Source organism: Suricata suricatta, chromosome 6 (genome assembly GCF_006229205.1).
Source record: "Suricata suricatta isolate VVHF042 chromosome 6, meerkat_22Aug2017_6uvM2_HiC, whole genome shotgun sequence".
NCBI lineage: Eukaryota > Metazoa > Chordata > Mammalia > Carnivora > Herpestidae > Suricata > Suricata suricatta.
In genome coordinates, this window is record NC_043705.1 from 122,529,783 (window position 1) to 122,546,914 (window position 17,132).

Here is a 17,132-nt window from a genome sequence, read left to right on the forward strand (position 1 = left end):
TTATTTTATTTTTCAATACCCTAAATCTTTTTGCAGTTATAGTTAGTCTACTAATTCACCCATATATTGACTTTTTATTTCATGACTACATTTTTAATAATCTGTTTGTGCCTACTTCTCTGTCCTGTTTAATCTTGCCTTTGTTTTTATATTTTGAAATTAATTTTTATCAAACACATATGAAATAATGGATCAAATGAATAATTTTGAAGGTGAAATAATTCTGTAAGACTTATCATTAAGATCAGTAGTCTTCTACTACACCCCCCCCCTCCACTTTTGGTTCCCTTTTCCTAGTGGCAACTATTTTCCAATCTTCTAGATGTTTCTATTATTTACTTCTGTGTTTCTAAATAACATGTTTATATTGCTCTCTCTTAATCTTATATATTCTTTGCAATTTTTCTTCTATGAAATATGAAAAAAGGTGAGGGTTCTGTTTGCTTTTCCTTCCAATAACACAAAATTTAGTGTTTACCAAGAGTATATAAAGATTATTCATTCATGAATCATGTAGTGTGTCTGTTTCCTTCATTTAATTTTTTTTGTTGTTCGTTTTCTCCAGAGTTAATACATGCATTTGGGTTTTTTTTTTTTTTTACCTACTTCTCTTTAATTCATCCCTGTATTCATCTTTATCCAAGTTGATTCCTGAACTCTTAGTACTTCAGTGATAACAGGTCAAGAATCGATATTTCTTAGAGATATTCCTCCTAGATCCACCTGTTCTAATTTGGATTTGATTGCCCTCTAGCGCTGCTGCCCAAACTGTCTTCCCAGGACTTCCTGTGGTGATTTTCTTACTTCCTGGATGCCCTGTATTCCTTTTTTTGGTTTGTTTTCTTTTCTGTTTTTCTGAATTACATCCCCCAGTAGCCTCAGAGGGCATGTGCAAAGTAAAATTTTTGAAAAAATATGTCTGGAAATAAATTATAGGCTTATATTCAGATGTAGAATTCTAGATTTGAAATAATTTCCCTCTTAGTTCAAAGTACTAACTTAAGTTTTTCAAGTTTTTAGTCTTGAAGTAGGAAGTTGGAAACCATTACTATTTCTGATTTTTAAAATATGATATGTGTTTTTCTCTTTCCAAGCTTTTAGTACTTTTCTTGATGCATAGTGCTCAGAGACCCAGTTTGATATATTTTCTATGGACCTATTTAGTCATTGTGTTGTATACAAAGTGGGTTCATTCCATGTGAAGGAATTAAAGGCCTTTTGAGAAAGTTTCTTATATTATTTCTTTGACAACCACCTTCTCTCCACTGTCTCTGTTCTCTTTTTTTTTCTGGATCATCTGGTCTGATCCCTTAGATAAAATTTGTATTTTTCTCATTTTGGCAGGGAGAGTTTCTGACTCTATTCTTCTAACCTTTCTAAAATTCTGTTTCTATGATATTTGAAAGAGGTCTTTTAAAAAATTCTCTGAATTTTTAAATTCTTATTTCATACATACAGTATTTTTTCTTTTAAATCTGAAGATGTTAACCATAGAATATTTTTTAAGTCTCCTGCTCTCTGTCTTGTCTGTTTTTCATATACAGTAAAACCTAGGATTGTGAGTAACTTGTCCTGAGAGTGTTCTGCAAGACGAGCAAGCATTTCTAATAAATTTTCCTTGATACATGAGTGATGTCTTGAAATAGGAATAATACTTGATGCCGAACATCACATGATCACAACTGAGCCAATGGCTTTTCTCTCTTTCTCTCTCTGTCACTGCAAGATTGTGCCTGATCAGCTCCCATGTCCAGATGCTCAGTCTCAGACTGCATTATTTGGCAGAAATCAGTGATTTTTGAAAGGTGCCCACAACTGGCACTAGTGTATTTTTTGTCACTTCAAAGCACCTCTGAACAGTTCTTTGCTTTTCCATACACAAGTGAGTTTAGGAATGCTTTGCTTCATTCTAGGTCAGGCTGCCTGCAGATACAGACCCTTTCCTCTGCTGCCTTGTTGCCAGTTACAGTAAATACAGTACATGACAAGAGTTTATTAGCACTGTATGGTATTAGCATCCATGCAAGCATATACAATGACCTCCAGGCAGAAAAAGATTCCATTGAGCCAACAAATACATAGCAGTGATTCTGTTAGTGATAGTGAAAGTTGTCCCATACATACAGTAACCCTCCTGTCTTGTCTCCCTCACACCAGCCATGGGGGTTTTCAGAGGTAAGCACAGGTTCACTTGTCTATTTCTCCTTATATTATGTATTTTCTTTATTATTTTGTATTATATTACAATATTGTAATCATTTTTATGTGAATATTTCTGGATTGTGGGACAAATCACCTGAGTTTCCTATTTCTTATGGGGAAATTTGCTTTGATACGTAAGTGCTTTGGAATACAAAGATGTTTCCGAAGCAAATTATGCTTGCAAACCAAGGTTTTACTATATTTCTTTTTTTCCTATTTGCTTCTGTTGGTGTTTCATATGATAAACTTTATTCTGTGTCACATGATTTGTTTGGCTGTTCATTGGTATTTTACTGAAAGACACTAAAAGGTTCCATAGATATGGAGTGGGTTTGTCAAAGTGTGCTTCATTGTAGAATTACCAAGCAAGAAGGAGTCTGGTCATTTTTTTCAAGTACTTTTTCTTTGACTCTTAATTTTAAGAGGAACTTAGTAAGGCAACCTTTGGAATGGTTTGTTTCTCCAAAGAAGAATCGTCCAATTTCCTACCCTAGAAGTATAACCTAGTTTTTAATGGTTTTAAGCAAGAACCTGGGAATAGTAGCTTTTTACTTAACCTACTGTTTTCAGTATAGAACTGCTGCCTGTATGTGTGCTGGGGTGTCCCTGAGTCTATACTATAGTTTTTCAGCTTCAATCTGCTTATAAAATCAGTCTTTAGACTTTCACATTGAGATAGTGTCTCCTAACTTCATAGCTCCATATCAACCTTTCTTTCTTTTTCTTTTCTGTCTTTTTAAATTTTAAATTGATTCCTTTACCAGTACTTTCCCATGTTTAGAGATACATGGTACATCCAGTTCCTGATTCTTTCTGGGGCTCCACAGTGTGAATCCGCTTCCTTATTACCCCCGCCCCCCCCAGCCTACCACTTGTAGGTACATGGCTTCCTGCCTCATTCAGTATGTTTTCATTGTTCATGCTTTATCTGCTTTCCAGTTTCCAAAAATCTTATGTAGATCATTTGCTGTCCTCTCCTCTTCTTTTTTCCTTCTTCTTGTTGGTTTAATATCTTTTTAAAAATGAAATTTTTATTTTTTAGAATTTTTTAAAGAGATGGAGAAAAGTTAATATTATGTGTTCAATCCACTGTGCTTAACCAGAACTATTTCATTTATTCTTTTGAGGAATTTAATACATATTTATTTTCAAGTTGCCATACTAACTCTACCTCTTTGGTTGGAATTGTCCACTTTAGTTTGTTGACTTCCTTTGTGGTGATTAATTTTCTCATATTTGCAATTTTTTGTTAATTATATGTATTATTTTTGTGCTTTTATCCTGTCCATTGCTCCCTATGGTCATATTTCCTTCTTTCCCCCCTCTTTGCTGTCCACTGTAGTGAATACGGTGTTTGCCAGGCTCGTCCTTCCCTATACAGATAGTTGTTCTGTTTACCATAACTGCAGTTGTCTACATTAGGACTGAAAGTGTCAGGACTTGATGGCTACAAGAGGAAAGAGCACGGGTCTTTCTTCCTCTTTTCCTCTCTCCAGTTCTGCTTCCTCAGATCTTTCTTCATCTCAGATCTCTGCTCTTCTGCTGGCCTCAATTCTAATTCAGAGCCTAGCTGCAAGGAACGGGGATTGCAGATGCAGAGGGTGACCTAAGGAACTCAAAATGTATTCCACTAGGCCCAGTGCTAGAACCACACTCCTAGCTGACCCACCAATCACACCTCAATCCCCAAAGTTCAAAACTCTTAGAAAAATACTAAGGAACTTTTTTGTGTAAGAGGATTAGTCTTCCTTTTTTGAAATCAAAGTGATCTTAAAATTCTTGGTCTTTCCCTTCAGGGTCTAAATAAAAAGAAAGGAAAGAGGACCCAGGAAAAGGTTTCTTGTATTTTTGTTTTTTAAACCTCATTTTATGCTTATTATCAGCTAAGAAAAATTCTGACAACTAAACCTACTGCCAAAACTGACAATTTTGTATTCCTCAGATGGCCAGAGTAGAAAGAAATTTGTGAAAAATTACAAGTGATAGGTATAGAAATAAAAGGAAGCAAGGCAGATGAATCCTAGGATTTCTTGGAAACAATGTATGCTTATAAGGCTTTCTCTTCTTTCCTTTATCTTTCCATATTATTTCTTTTCTCAAATTCCAAATAATAAACTGATCCAGAGAGGAGATTCTAGAGCCTATCTTTTTCTGGATGCTGGTTTTTATGTTTTTTAGGCAGATAAACGTGAACAAAGTTACAATAATTACAATAGTGTGACCCTGGCACAAGGATAGACAAATAGATGAATAGAGGATATTCCACAACAGGCTTACTTAAATGATTATGACAAAAGTCATACTGCAATTCAGTATGTAACCTCTATGTGTCTCATTTTATTCATGCACAGAATAAGGTAACTGTCCTTGTGAGTGCTGTGAGGATTAAATGAATTACTATAAGTGTGCTCAGAATAGGTCTTGGTACCTAATAAATGCTTAATAAGTTGTAGCTATTATTTTTATCTTTACTTCAACAAAATTGTCCCTAGTCCCAGGCCTACATCAGCTTCCTCTGGAATTTCATAATCCTTATTCTGCTCCACTTCTTTTGAGACTTTATCATTCACTGTCTTGCTTTGTAACCAAATTATATTGCATATGTTAATTGTGTATTTCCAGCTACTGTAAAGCTGTTTGAGGACAGAGACCACAAAGAATGCATGTGGTTGCTTCTCTAGTTCTCTTGGTGCTCAGGCCAGTGTTGGGCAGAAGGTGGAATTGAGTTTGTGCTCATCAGTGGACTGGGCGATCGCTCATTTTAGGACTTTGGTGATCTGCTTGCAGTAATCTGCTCTTAACTTTCAAAGTCAGTAGGTAGCAGTAATTCTGTATTTTGCAATCCCAAATGGTATCAGAAATGTTTGCTATTTTTACCTTTTCAGTAAGTAGCCCTGGATTTTATGAGTTCTTAGGGTAATACCTGGTAGAATCCACATAGAAGTAAATACACTGCAAGGAAATATAAAAATTTGTGGTTCTTGACCTTCCTTTCACCTCCAGGGACTCTAAAGAAGACAGGAAGGAGTTTATGATGTTTCTCATTTATGAGCGAGTAAAATTTTCTCATCCATTTTGTTCTTTTGGGCCTGTTTTATTTATGTATTTTATGTGACACCCTAAAACTTGTAGTTCCTCTTCCATTTTCACGTTGCTTTTGTGCACTCCTAGAAAACCTGTTTTTTCAAGGTCCTTTTGCTTTTCCAAGAAAGGACTCCATGTTTGTTATATGCAAGATGGCAGATTGTCTTTATTCCTGTTTCAGACTAGTCTCATGGTGCTTTTATTTCTGAAAGGTGCCCAAAAATTACTGTGCTGAAATGATCATTTGTGAATACAGTAACTCTTAGGAGGCATAAATTAATATCCTGTTCTCACCGTGTTTTTTATTGACTGTTAGAGTTCCTCTACTGCCAGGCCCTGACTTGGTGCCCAGTGCTAACAACTATCTTTAAAGGCCTATGAATAGGGTCATAAACACTATTTACTTTAGTAGCAACACATACTTTTAGTATTTCCACCACTCCCTCTCCCTCCTGCTCACTGTCACATGCATTTTATAATGAGTGCATGGTTATTCTGCACTTTTTCATTTTTTTGGGGTTCACGTGCATAAATTCATTTGCTTAAAATTTATTTTTCATAATCAAGTTACTCTTGTATCCTGGCCTCCAATCTTTAAATAACATGAACCTTCCCAGATTATATGCTCTAAGGGTTTTTTCCTTCTTTTTAACTAAGTCCAAAAATAATAAACCTTGGTTATGATGCAAACCAGACAGTTAAACCATTGCTTAATGTGCATTAGCAGAAGCTTAACTGCAGCAGGGCCCTGTCACAGACATTAAAAAACCATAGTTTAGTTCCGTAACAAACTTGATATTCACTTCCTGGGTGACTGAGGATATTCAATCGCAATTTCACATCAAAGAAATGTCAAATAAACATTAGAAAGGCAACTCATCTTTGTTTTTCCCCAATTTTTCTCATGATGGAGACTGGATAGTTGAAAAAGAGATTATCCTTCCTGTTTCAAGATGCAAACACTATCATGTTATAATTTATACTAGATGAGAAATCTGGAAAAGAAGCAATATGGTGCAAAGGTTGATTTGATGGTGACTGACTTTCCACTAAAAATGTATGGTAACAAGCGGTGGATTTCATTCAGATAGTTTTCAAGTTTATCTTTAGGACAGAGCTTGAATTCACTTCAAGCAGATGGATGAATATTCACTCATTCAACATGCCAGACACTCTGTTAAGTGATGAAGTAAAAATAACGATGGCAGGGATTATAGCTGAAAGAGTCTGTCTACAAAAGACATATGGCAAAGAAATATAAAAAGTTGTGTTTTTTTCATCTTCATGTAGGGATAAGCGGCACCAAGGGAAGATTGTTGATTAGGTACTTGATTTTTTTCTCAGCCTTATTTAACATAGCGTTCAGCTATGTGCATTTTCTATTTTGTTCCCTTAAAACTGATCACTGTATTTAGTTGGGGCTAAGAATGCTTTTTATGTTTATGTGATATTGCTGAGAAGAAGTACTGGCAAACCACCTATCCTATAGAAGCAGTTTTGAGTAATGCTTAAATGCACTGGGTTTGGAAATAGACACAACTATCCTATTTCTTTGCAATAGGAACTTGAGCTAGTTCTCTATGAATCTCAGTTTCTTTATCTGTAAAATTTGGATATTAGTGGTACCAACATGATATTATTAGTGTGAAGATTAACTTAAATAACATATGACAGTTTAGTGCCTGGAACATAGTAAGCTCTTAATAGATATTAGCTGTTATTATCCAGTTACTTTTGTTCTCCTTTAAGAACAAGGGAATGTCATGCTAGCCTCCCTATTTCTCTCTTCCAACTCATCTGAACATTTGTTTTTTCAACCGAAAAAGAAGTTAGAATATATTGTTGTTACTCCTTACACTGATATTCTACTGATAGAAGATATCAAGCATTCTGTTGGCTGGTTTGAGTAACCGCTTCTCTAGACACAGCCAGAGAAATAACTCGTTTCACTTTCTATACCCCTTAAATAAGTCTATTAAGGATTTCATTTAAGCCTTTTGATTATAGAAGCATGATATTTCCACTAAACCCAGTTTTACAGTAAGAGATAGTTCCCGGTTACTGTAGGAAAGAAGACTAACCAGTGGATAATCACCTCTTTTTTAACATGGTGGCTCTCGTCTCTAACCACAGAGGGCTGGGCGCAGACCTCACTATAAGGAGGGTTAGAGACTGGGTTTGGAGGGTAACATTAACCATAGCACTCGCTGCAGGATGGGCTTTGTTGGGGCCTTTGTAAGTGAGAAAGGATTGATGCAGTGAAAGACATGAATTCAAATAGGAAAACCTGGGGCATTTTCTTCAGGATCCAATACCTCTTCCACATGCCAGTGTTTGTAGACCTCTATATGTGCACAAGATATGAAAAAGGAGAATCCATTTTTCATTTTATTTTGTTACTGCTTTTTAACTACTACAGACTCTTCCCCATGGAATTTAGTGTCCCTGAAATAAGTTTTACTTTCTCAAAATTGAACCTTCTCTTCGGGTGGTTTCTGATGGCTCTTCTTCCTTTGAATAATCAGTGGCAAAAAGTCCTTAAAATTTCTTTGCCAATATTTTCTCCATTCTGGAACTACTTGAGTGAACATAACACTTCATTTTCCCTCCAGAAATCTCATTAAAATCCTTATTTGAAATTCGCATACAGTTTAATAAAGTTTCTGAGTTTAGTATGAAACTAATAGTTCATTAAGAATAAGGAATGATTGGCATGTTTTCATTGACCTTTGTCAGTAAGTGACTTTAAAACACCATTTAGAACACTCAAAATCACCAGGCATGACTGCCCAGTGCTCCACCTAACCTAGCCTCTCACTTATTATTAAACACTCTTATTAAATCTCTTAAAATGTCCAGTGGAAGAGATTGTGTCAGAGACTCCTTTACTATTTTGTTCTAGCATCTTACAAGACATGCAATACTAAAAAGAGAGCCAGGTAGCACTCTTATGAATGTAAATGTATGTTTTGATATTTGCTCAGGTGGTAGCCTTTTCATATTCTGTTGGCTGTCTTATTCCTGTGCTAGTTGTTAATCAAGATGCAGATAGCTGATGCATGATGTCACTGTGCACAGCAGAAGTTGTGCCTGAAAATGCTACACTGCAAATCACGTAGCAATGATTTGAACCTTTTTGAGTACGAGAACCATTTTTGAATATCAAAATTATCTTTCAGCCCCTTCCCCTCTGGACACATGCATAAATGCATACACTATTATTCTTTTCTATTTAAGAAAATCCATAGTGGAAAACAGTTATTATGCTGTAGTAAAGCTTTTTAACAAATGTGTTATTATTTTATTAAATATAATAGCATCTTTGTACAACTGCCGAATAGTAATGCATATGTAAGAGACATTTTTTCTGTCTAGGAAATGAAGAAATGTGTTCTTTTTATCATTTTAAGTCATTCAGTCAGGATGACTGAATGTTTACCCATAAAAATCCTTCATTTGTTATGCATATTTTTGGATCCAATTAAAGATAAAAATAACAAAGATGGGTACACATTTATTTACTTATTTAGTTCTTCTTGTCTGTAGGCTACAAGAAGGGACCTGCTAGGACAAAGCAATCATCCAAGATGACAAAGCACAATAAATTTGGATGCTTCATGCTAGTTCTGAGCCTCAAACCATGCTGCTTATGATTAAATCAGAAATGTTTGTAAATAACAAAAAATAATTTTTCCTCTCTGCAAACATCTTTATAGTGTACCAAAATTTTCTGGTTCATGGGTCTTATATAACTTAAAAGAAAAAAATATCTGTAACATATATCACTTCATGGAGGAAATGCTAAAAGTATAGCAATCCACTAATAAAAAAAGTATTTATGAATGTCTACCATGTGGCTGGCAAGAAATCATTGGTTTCTTTCACGCATTTACCACATGTTATCTATCTATTACTTTTGGTGAGTAATGACTATCAATTTCTATGGATGTAGAAAAGGATTTTATATTACCAAACTGCATTTAGACTTAGAAAGCTGACCCAGGTTCTATAGAAATAGACTGCTCTTTGATAGGTATTTTCCTATGGCTAGCCATCAAAGCACTGTTGGTTTCAATCATTTTGGTATTTATAAAGGACAAGCTGATTTGTATCTTTTGGGGGCCAGTGAGTATTCCTCTGCCCATAGGTAGAACTGACCAAATAGTTATGCATGCGGTTCAGTGTCTCTGTTAGATTATGGGGAATAAGAGTGTGTGGTTAGAGCACTGGAAACTGATATGCTAAAGGTACCGAGAGATTGCTTGTCTTGATATGACACCAAAAGAGGGAGAGGATTCCTTTTTCAGACCTTAGGAGTGTTGGTTGTTTCTGCATACAGAGCTGGATACATGGAGATTCACTTGGAAACAGAATATACTTAGCTAGGTTGCTCAGTAGAATATCTACTTTGGGCTACTGATATTTCTGGTTATCATAAAAGTCAAACTGGGGCATGTACACACTGTTTAAATAAAATACAAGTCTTTAAAAGACTTCTTTCCTTGCTGTGGGAACTTGCCATGTATTTCTTTTCTTTTTTTTTTTTTTTAAATAATGTTTATTTATTTTTGAGAGACACAGAGAGACAGAGCAAGGGCTGGGGAGGGACAGAGAGAGAGAGAGAGAGAAAAGGAGACACAGAATGCAAAGCAGGCTCCTGGCTCTGAGCTGTCAGCACAGAGCCTAATGCGGGGCTTGAACTTAAGAGCTATGAGATCATGACCTGAGCTGAAGTCGGATGCTAAACTGACTGAGCCACTCAGGTGCCCCTTTCCATGTATTTCTGATGTTAGTATTTTGTTGGGAAAGATTGATATCACAACTTTTTAGTATGAACTTTAACATAAAATATGTCTAAAATACTTTCATTGATTATGAATCACAGGCCTTTCTTGGCTTTTACCATGTTCAAAGCATTGAAGTTGACAGTGAATATACAATTATCTGCGGTGTGATGAAATGTGAAGTTTAATTAACGGGCTCTTTTCATCCTCCTACTTAGCTGTCAGTCGTACCCCATTTGGCAGTTATAGGTTCGTCATTTATTGTTACTTGAGTGTTACAAACAGCACATGCCAAATGTGTAGCTTCTAACTTAAAAAGGTTCCATATGGAGCAAGATAGAGACTATTTGAGAAGGAGATGCCAAGAGAATAAACAGGATTCTCAGCCTGTTTCCAGACTGGGTAAGAGACCCATCGAATTGGCAGAGGGGAAGGAGCATTGGACAGGAAGAGGAGAATTAGACATAGGACAGTAGCCTTGTGCTCTGCTCTCAGCAGCCCAGTGGGAGTGGGGCTTTTAACATTTCCCTTGAGATTGTCAGACATTCAAGAGCAGAGGAAGCGTGTGCTCTTCTTTTCCTTTCTGAAATTTTGGAGGTGGCTGTGTCCCTGATGTGTCTTGTGCTATCTTTGTACACATGAGTGTGATAGAGATGGTGGCCTGTACGCATGCCGAATGACTGTAGTAGTAGGGTAGGTATTACAGAAGTTAGGAAGAAAGTTACCCTGACCTGGGTTTGTTGAGGAAAGCAAGTGTTTTGCTGCCTTACCAAGTTCAGTATCGGGAACACAATATTACGTTGAGTGGTTGAAATTAATAAAAGCTTAATTATTCCAAGAATACAAACAGTAATAATCTTGGCATCTCCCTTTTATATTTTTTGCCCATATATATAGTATAATGTCTACTTCTTATTAATTGGAGAATAGATAAAACAAACTTTTTTCTTCACCCTTTGGATACTTTTTATTTCTACAGTTATTAAACTGCTCCAGACATGATGGTTAATAATTTTCTTTTTTCTTCCTCTCCCAAAATCCTGAGGCAGCAGGAGTCTTGATCAAGTTCTACCTATCTAATATGCAGTATGGAGAAGAGCAACAATAGCCTCTAATAGAACAAATTCTAGCTCTTACATCTTGAAAATAAGCCTAGATCCTAATAATCACTTAGATCATAGGACATGCATAACCTTGGCAGATTTTTCCCTCCCATAAGTCACATTTTTTCCAGATGTTCTTTGATCTCAAAAAACATGGAATAGTCATAGGAGAGGTACCACTACCATAAAGTTTCTGTGCCCCAGAAAATCTCCAGGTAAGAGCCTACTTATATTCAATTTCCATTCTAATAGCAAAGTAATAAACTGAATTACAGCAAGCCAATGTAACTCCTTCCTTCCTTTTTATCCCATGCACTTTGACTTTACATGGAGTCAGAAAAACAGTAAAATATTACCATAACAATGAATTGTATCCTGTGAACTGGAAGTAACGACTGTGATGTTTATAAAAGCCCTTGGGTGATGTTGCTTAGACTTAGTTACAGATCTTTTATATTAGACTTAAGTCCTTCAAAAACTATCAGTTATTTAGTGGATTTTCAGGATAATACAGAGTTGCATAATGTAAAATCTGAATATGGAATTTACATTATAAAACTGTAATTACATCTGGCTCTTTTGTCTTTTCTATAAGAAATGGCATTTTCTGACAATTCTGTTTCTGGCAAAGTTATAGGTGGAGGTGTGACCTTTAACCCTAAATAAGCAATTATATAACTACTTAATAGTAATCACTTTACCATGTGCAGTCCACACTAAATTAAAAGACACCTGATCCTCAATTTTGGCATGTGGCTCCAATCTCTGCCTTTCTTTTCCTAGTTCAGTAATGAATGATCATTTCTATCTTGGTGATTCTGTCAATTTGATGGATGGAAAAATAGAACCCTCAGTATAGCCTCATTTATTCTGAACTGATTAGTTCCACCCAGCTTTGCTCCCATCCTACAGAGCTCAATTCTAAGATAATCCAGGCTTTCATGTTTCTTCATCCCATTTTGGTCCAGTAAATAGATAGACCATTTGTATTAATTTTCCATTGTGAGGTTTTCTAGTCTTGAGTGAAATTCCATTGGGTTCTGGAGGGAAAGGGGGACAATGAAAAGCCAAAAAGCTTTTGTGGACATAGATTGCTTTCCCTGTCTCCATGGAGAGACAAAGCTGTCCCTTGATGGGTGTTAAAATAATGTAAAAGTTCCACCCAGACCTGGATATGAGGAAAGCATTTGCTTTTTGTTCGACCATGTAGCAGCCTTTTAGCAGAATAGAAAAAAAATCACATTTACTGACAGTCTAAACACCTTTTTAATGTATTGCTCATTGCTGGTGCCGAACAGGGAGGGAAGGAGAATGGAGATGTTGGCAGTCATAAAGCCTTTTTTTTTTTTTTTCAGTTCCACAGATGTTTTGGAATGAGTGTCTCCACTTTAAGGCTTTTAAAAAATACCCTCAGTCATCTTGTTATAATAGTTATACATGAAGTATTTTAATTCCACCTTTCCCCTCCCTGGTCTTCTAAGCGGCTGATTAACTTTCCTCTTCATATTGTTTTTTTAATTTAATTCTACCCAATTCTCCATATCTTTCCATACCAAGGCATCTCCTTTGCTAGATTTAAATAATTGTACTTGTCAATGCTGCAATCATCCCTTGGGTATTTGGCCTGTGTATGTACCTTGTGAAGTATTCTATACTCTTCAGGATAAAGAAAAGGGTGGGGGTCATGGACTTGCTGTTTCTGGCAGTTCAGCCTCATGAGCTGTATTCATGGGAATTTAAGAACCTGATTTCTGGAGGTCTCCTGGCTACCTAACTACATTACTGTGGAAGATTCTTATTGGAAATGAGCTGCTAGTGCAGAAAGATTCTTTATTAATAATGCTGAGTGACTCTGTAGCCAGCCAAGGTACGATTATGGAAACATTTGTAAAGATTATGTGACCTACAAAATAAACTTCCTAAATATTTTTTAAAAACTCACAGGGCTTGCATTAACTTGTAATTCATAAGCACGATGATTGGATGTTCATGCTATTTTGTGACATGTGCCTCCCTCACACATTGCTACAACATTGGCGCATTATCTGTCTACCATGAAAAAAAAGAAGAAACAAAGAAAAAAACTTATGGGGCTTGGGATGCATGAAACTTATATGTATATAGTATACATATGGTATATACTCTGTGTATGTACTCTATATGCTCTCAATATATGTTGTCTATTATATATAATATATACTACATATGTCTATATATACCATATATGTAAATAAATATACCACCCTATGTATTTACACATACATACATAGTATAGTTTGTATATTTTAATTTCCTTCTCCTAGGTATCTCTAGGGGGATGATTATTTCTTTCCAGGTCAGCCTTGAATATAAGTATAGTAGATGGTCACTAATGGGGTAATTAACTTGTATGACCCTGTAGACATTTCCCTCAGACCCACCATGGAACCTCAAATTCTGTCGGTTGGATTTTATTCCTTTAAGTTCTGAAGAAGACGTTTTGACAATACCAATTCTTAAGTACCAATTAAAATTTAAATGTTTCTGGGAACACTTATCAGCTATAACCTGCTTGAAAAGATAGGGGAAAGGTAAAAGGGGTGTCAGATGACAATTAGATTGTAGCAAAATCCTGGCAAAAAGTTCAGGTAGATACCTGGATTTAGTAGTGGGACACCAGTGGGTAGAATATGGGGTCACAGACAAAAAAGGTGGAAAGAGATAAGGTCACCTACTTAGTTTTGCAGAAACCTGGCTCAGCCCCACTTTTGTGTGTAATAGGTGTTCACCCTGTCAGACAAGTGTTTGGATGGTCTCTGAAGGGAGGTAGTGTAATAACTTTCCTCTCCAAGTTAACAGCCAGAACTTTCACACATCCAAATAAACAACCTTCCATGCCAAACATCACTTTAGTTTATAGGTAGATGTCAGTGGTAGAGCTAAAACATTACCTGAAAAGATTTCCTGTTGGAGGGTCTGACGGAGGATCTGGAGGAGTTTTGCTGGGCCGGGCCAACAAATGCTCTTCAGTGTTTTCCCCAATGGATCTGTTGAGCTTTAATTCTTCACAAGGAATTTAATGTGTTTCCTTGAAAGTAAAATGGCCAGGATGAGACAAGGCTCAAGAAAGTAAAAACTTTCCATTATCTATTGGGTTTTGTGGAGATTGGGTAGACAACAAAATCTTACTCTAAGTCTGCCTCGTTGTCAGTCTTTTATGATGAACTAGTTCCCTCTGTTAGTAAAGTTTGATAATTATACTTTTCCCTCCACATTAATGAATACCAGGCTAATGCTTTCTCTTGGTCAGTCTATTCCTACACTGGCTTTCCAGTAATATATGTCATCCCTGGGGTTTCCAGGTTCCAGGCTTAGTATCTCCCACTCTTCCGCTCCCCAGCCTTTAAATAAAATGTCCTATTGGCATAACATATTGACCAGACCAAAGGGATAAGAGTCCAAAAGTAATGAAGATAATAATAAGTACCTATTATGTATTGTGTAGAGTTATTTACATACTTTATTTCATTTAGTCCTCAAAGCAGAGTTTTAAGATAGCTATTATTGTAACCATTTTTATATGTATGTAAATTTTAGCGAGGATGGATTAAATAACTTTTAACCTTACACAGTGGGAAGCTGAGATTTAAACCTAGGTATTGCTTTAGTCTAAAATCAGCTTGGGGTTATAATCTTAGCTCCAGCCATTGGCTACTTATTGTTAATGTCTAACATTACCATTTTCTCATGTGTAAGCATATATGGAAATATATCACTTTTCATATGTCTAATACTGAAACATTTTCATGGAGTTGATAATAAAAATGCATGAAATAGGCAGCTAAAATAATTTAAAATACTATAGAGCAGTAGTTTTCAAATGATGACCATTGGGATCTAGAGTCACCTGTGGGTAGAGGATTTTTGAGGGAGGCTTAATTGGAAGGGTCTGAGCTCTGTTCTTAATATTTCTACTTTTATCTGTTTTATGTATCAAAATTCCAAGTAATATTTTTTTCAAACCAAAAATTCCATTGCTTTAAAAACAAAAAAGTTTCTAAGTCCTGATTTGTTATAATGTTGGAGAGATTTATGTTAGGAATTTGGGATGTCAAAGTTAGAGCCACAAGGTTGACTGAACTTTCTGGCAACTTCTGAGGAAAAAGGATCATGTTTGTTTATAGAGTTGCCATTATCTTATTTAGAAAATAAAAATAAAAAGGGAGGGAGGGCAGAACAGACAAACCACTATGGCAAGGCAAACTTTTTCTTGTCATTAATTGCAGGAAGAATTTATAATTTTCTTTCTTATATGAGAGGCATGTTGGACAATGATGGCTTCAGTCATGATTTTACATAAGATTTTATTGTGATGGGTTTTTCTTTTAACAATTTTTGATGAAACTAAAAACATAATGCTAACTTGGGGGAGGTCAACAAAATAAGGTGTATAAAGTGGACATAACTAGCTTGCCTACCCTGCCTCCTTGGCTTGTTGCTAAAGCTCAGAGAGCTACTTCGTGTTGAAAATGTTTGGAAACCTGTCAGAATCACCTAACTTGTATATAGTTACATTGTATGATTACATTATAATCATAAATATGATTGAGCTCCTACTCTGTGCCTGGTAGTATTCTAGGTTCTGAGGATGATCGAAGCCAAACCCTGTAGGTTACATTTTAGTTGTTTATCCACATCTTTTGCAAATTATGTATTTAGTTATCTGACTACTTTGAAAGATAAGTTGGTTACACAAATAAATTGAGTGGGCTGCTCTCAGAATATGGAATCCTTGAGTTTTCAATGTGGAAGGGTTTATAGGGGTTAGTTATTTGGCCTATCCTGCCAACATAAGGATCCCTTTTACAGAATTCCTGAGGAAGGGCATCAGAAACTCATGTTTTCTAATTTGCAGGTATTTCTAAATGCAGGTATTTCTAATTTGCAGTAGTCCAGTCTATTATTAGACAACTTTAGAGTTTATAAAATTTCTTCTTTGTGTCGAATAGTCTGGAAGATTGGAGAACAGTTGGAGAGATGGATGTTAAAGAATCCTCTATGTTCTTACGTTGATCACTTTGCCTTTTTAACTTCTGCTGATTAACACTAGAGAACTATGAGGGAAAGAAACTTGCCACCTTTTCACTTGATAGCCCTTGAATTTAAAGATGTGTATGATGTTATCCCTGAATTTTTTTCTTTTATAGGCTAAACATTTCCAGTTCTTACATTTTTCATTTAAGATAATTTCTAGACATCACCTTGGTTGCCTTTGTCTAGATACATTGTTTTGACAATGTCCCATTTAAAATATTGCTTGCAGAAGTAAATATAATGTCCTAGGTCTGGCCTGCCTAATATATTAGATTTCATTCTAGAGAACTTATTTTTCATTTTGATCTTTTTCTTTTTCTTTTTTCTCTTTCAAAGCTTCAAATCCACTTACAATTGAAATATGTGTTTGTGAGTGAACTCTGATCATATGCTGTCTCTCAAATTGTTTACCAATGTCATTGTAAAAACTTGTTATACCTAAAAGTGATATATCACATAGAGAATGCTCAGATGACATAATAGATATAGGCTGCTTGTAACTCACAAAATACTAAACAAATACGAGATGTTGTAACTAAGATCTTCATATTATCAACATGTCAGTACTGAAATTATTGTTGAAATACTTTGCATAAATAAAACTCACTCTGTCATTTTACTTAGACAGCTCATTTCAGTTAACCAAATGTCTTTTCCTGACCTTTTTTTTTTGGAATAAAGTAATTGGGCCTATTTTTTTATAAGTTAACTAAAGAATAGTTTTTGAGCATGAATAAATGTACTGCTAAGCATTTTAGTGATAAAAAGAGATCTAGGAGTATTATGGAAGTAGGGTGGCCTTCAGTAAAACCGTAGATCTGTCTTTGTTGCTTTCATTAAAATATTCTTTCTGAAAGGTGCTTAGTGTGAAGAGGAGAAAGAACTT

The 17,132-nt window shown here is 35.6% G+C and overlaps 1 non-coding gene across 1 annotated transcript; it reads left to right on the top strand.

Moving 5' to 3' along the window:
* Positions 1-13,124: 13,124 nt before the first annotated feature.
* On the top strand, positions 13,125-13,228 carry LOC115295121. The gene has a single exon (XR_003910345.1). It is a non-coding gene; the product is annotated as a small nucleolar RNA U13 (small nucleolar RNA).
* Positions 13,229-17,132: the final 3,904 nt, after the last annotated feature.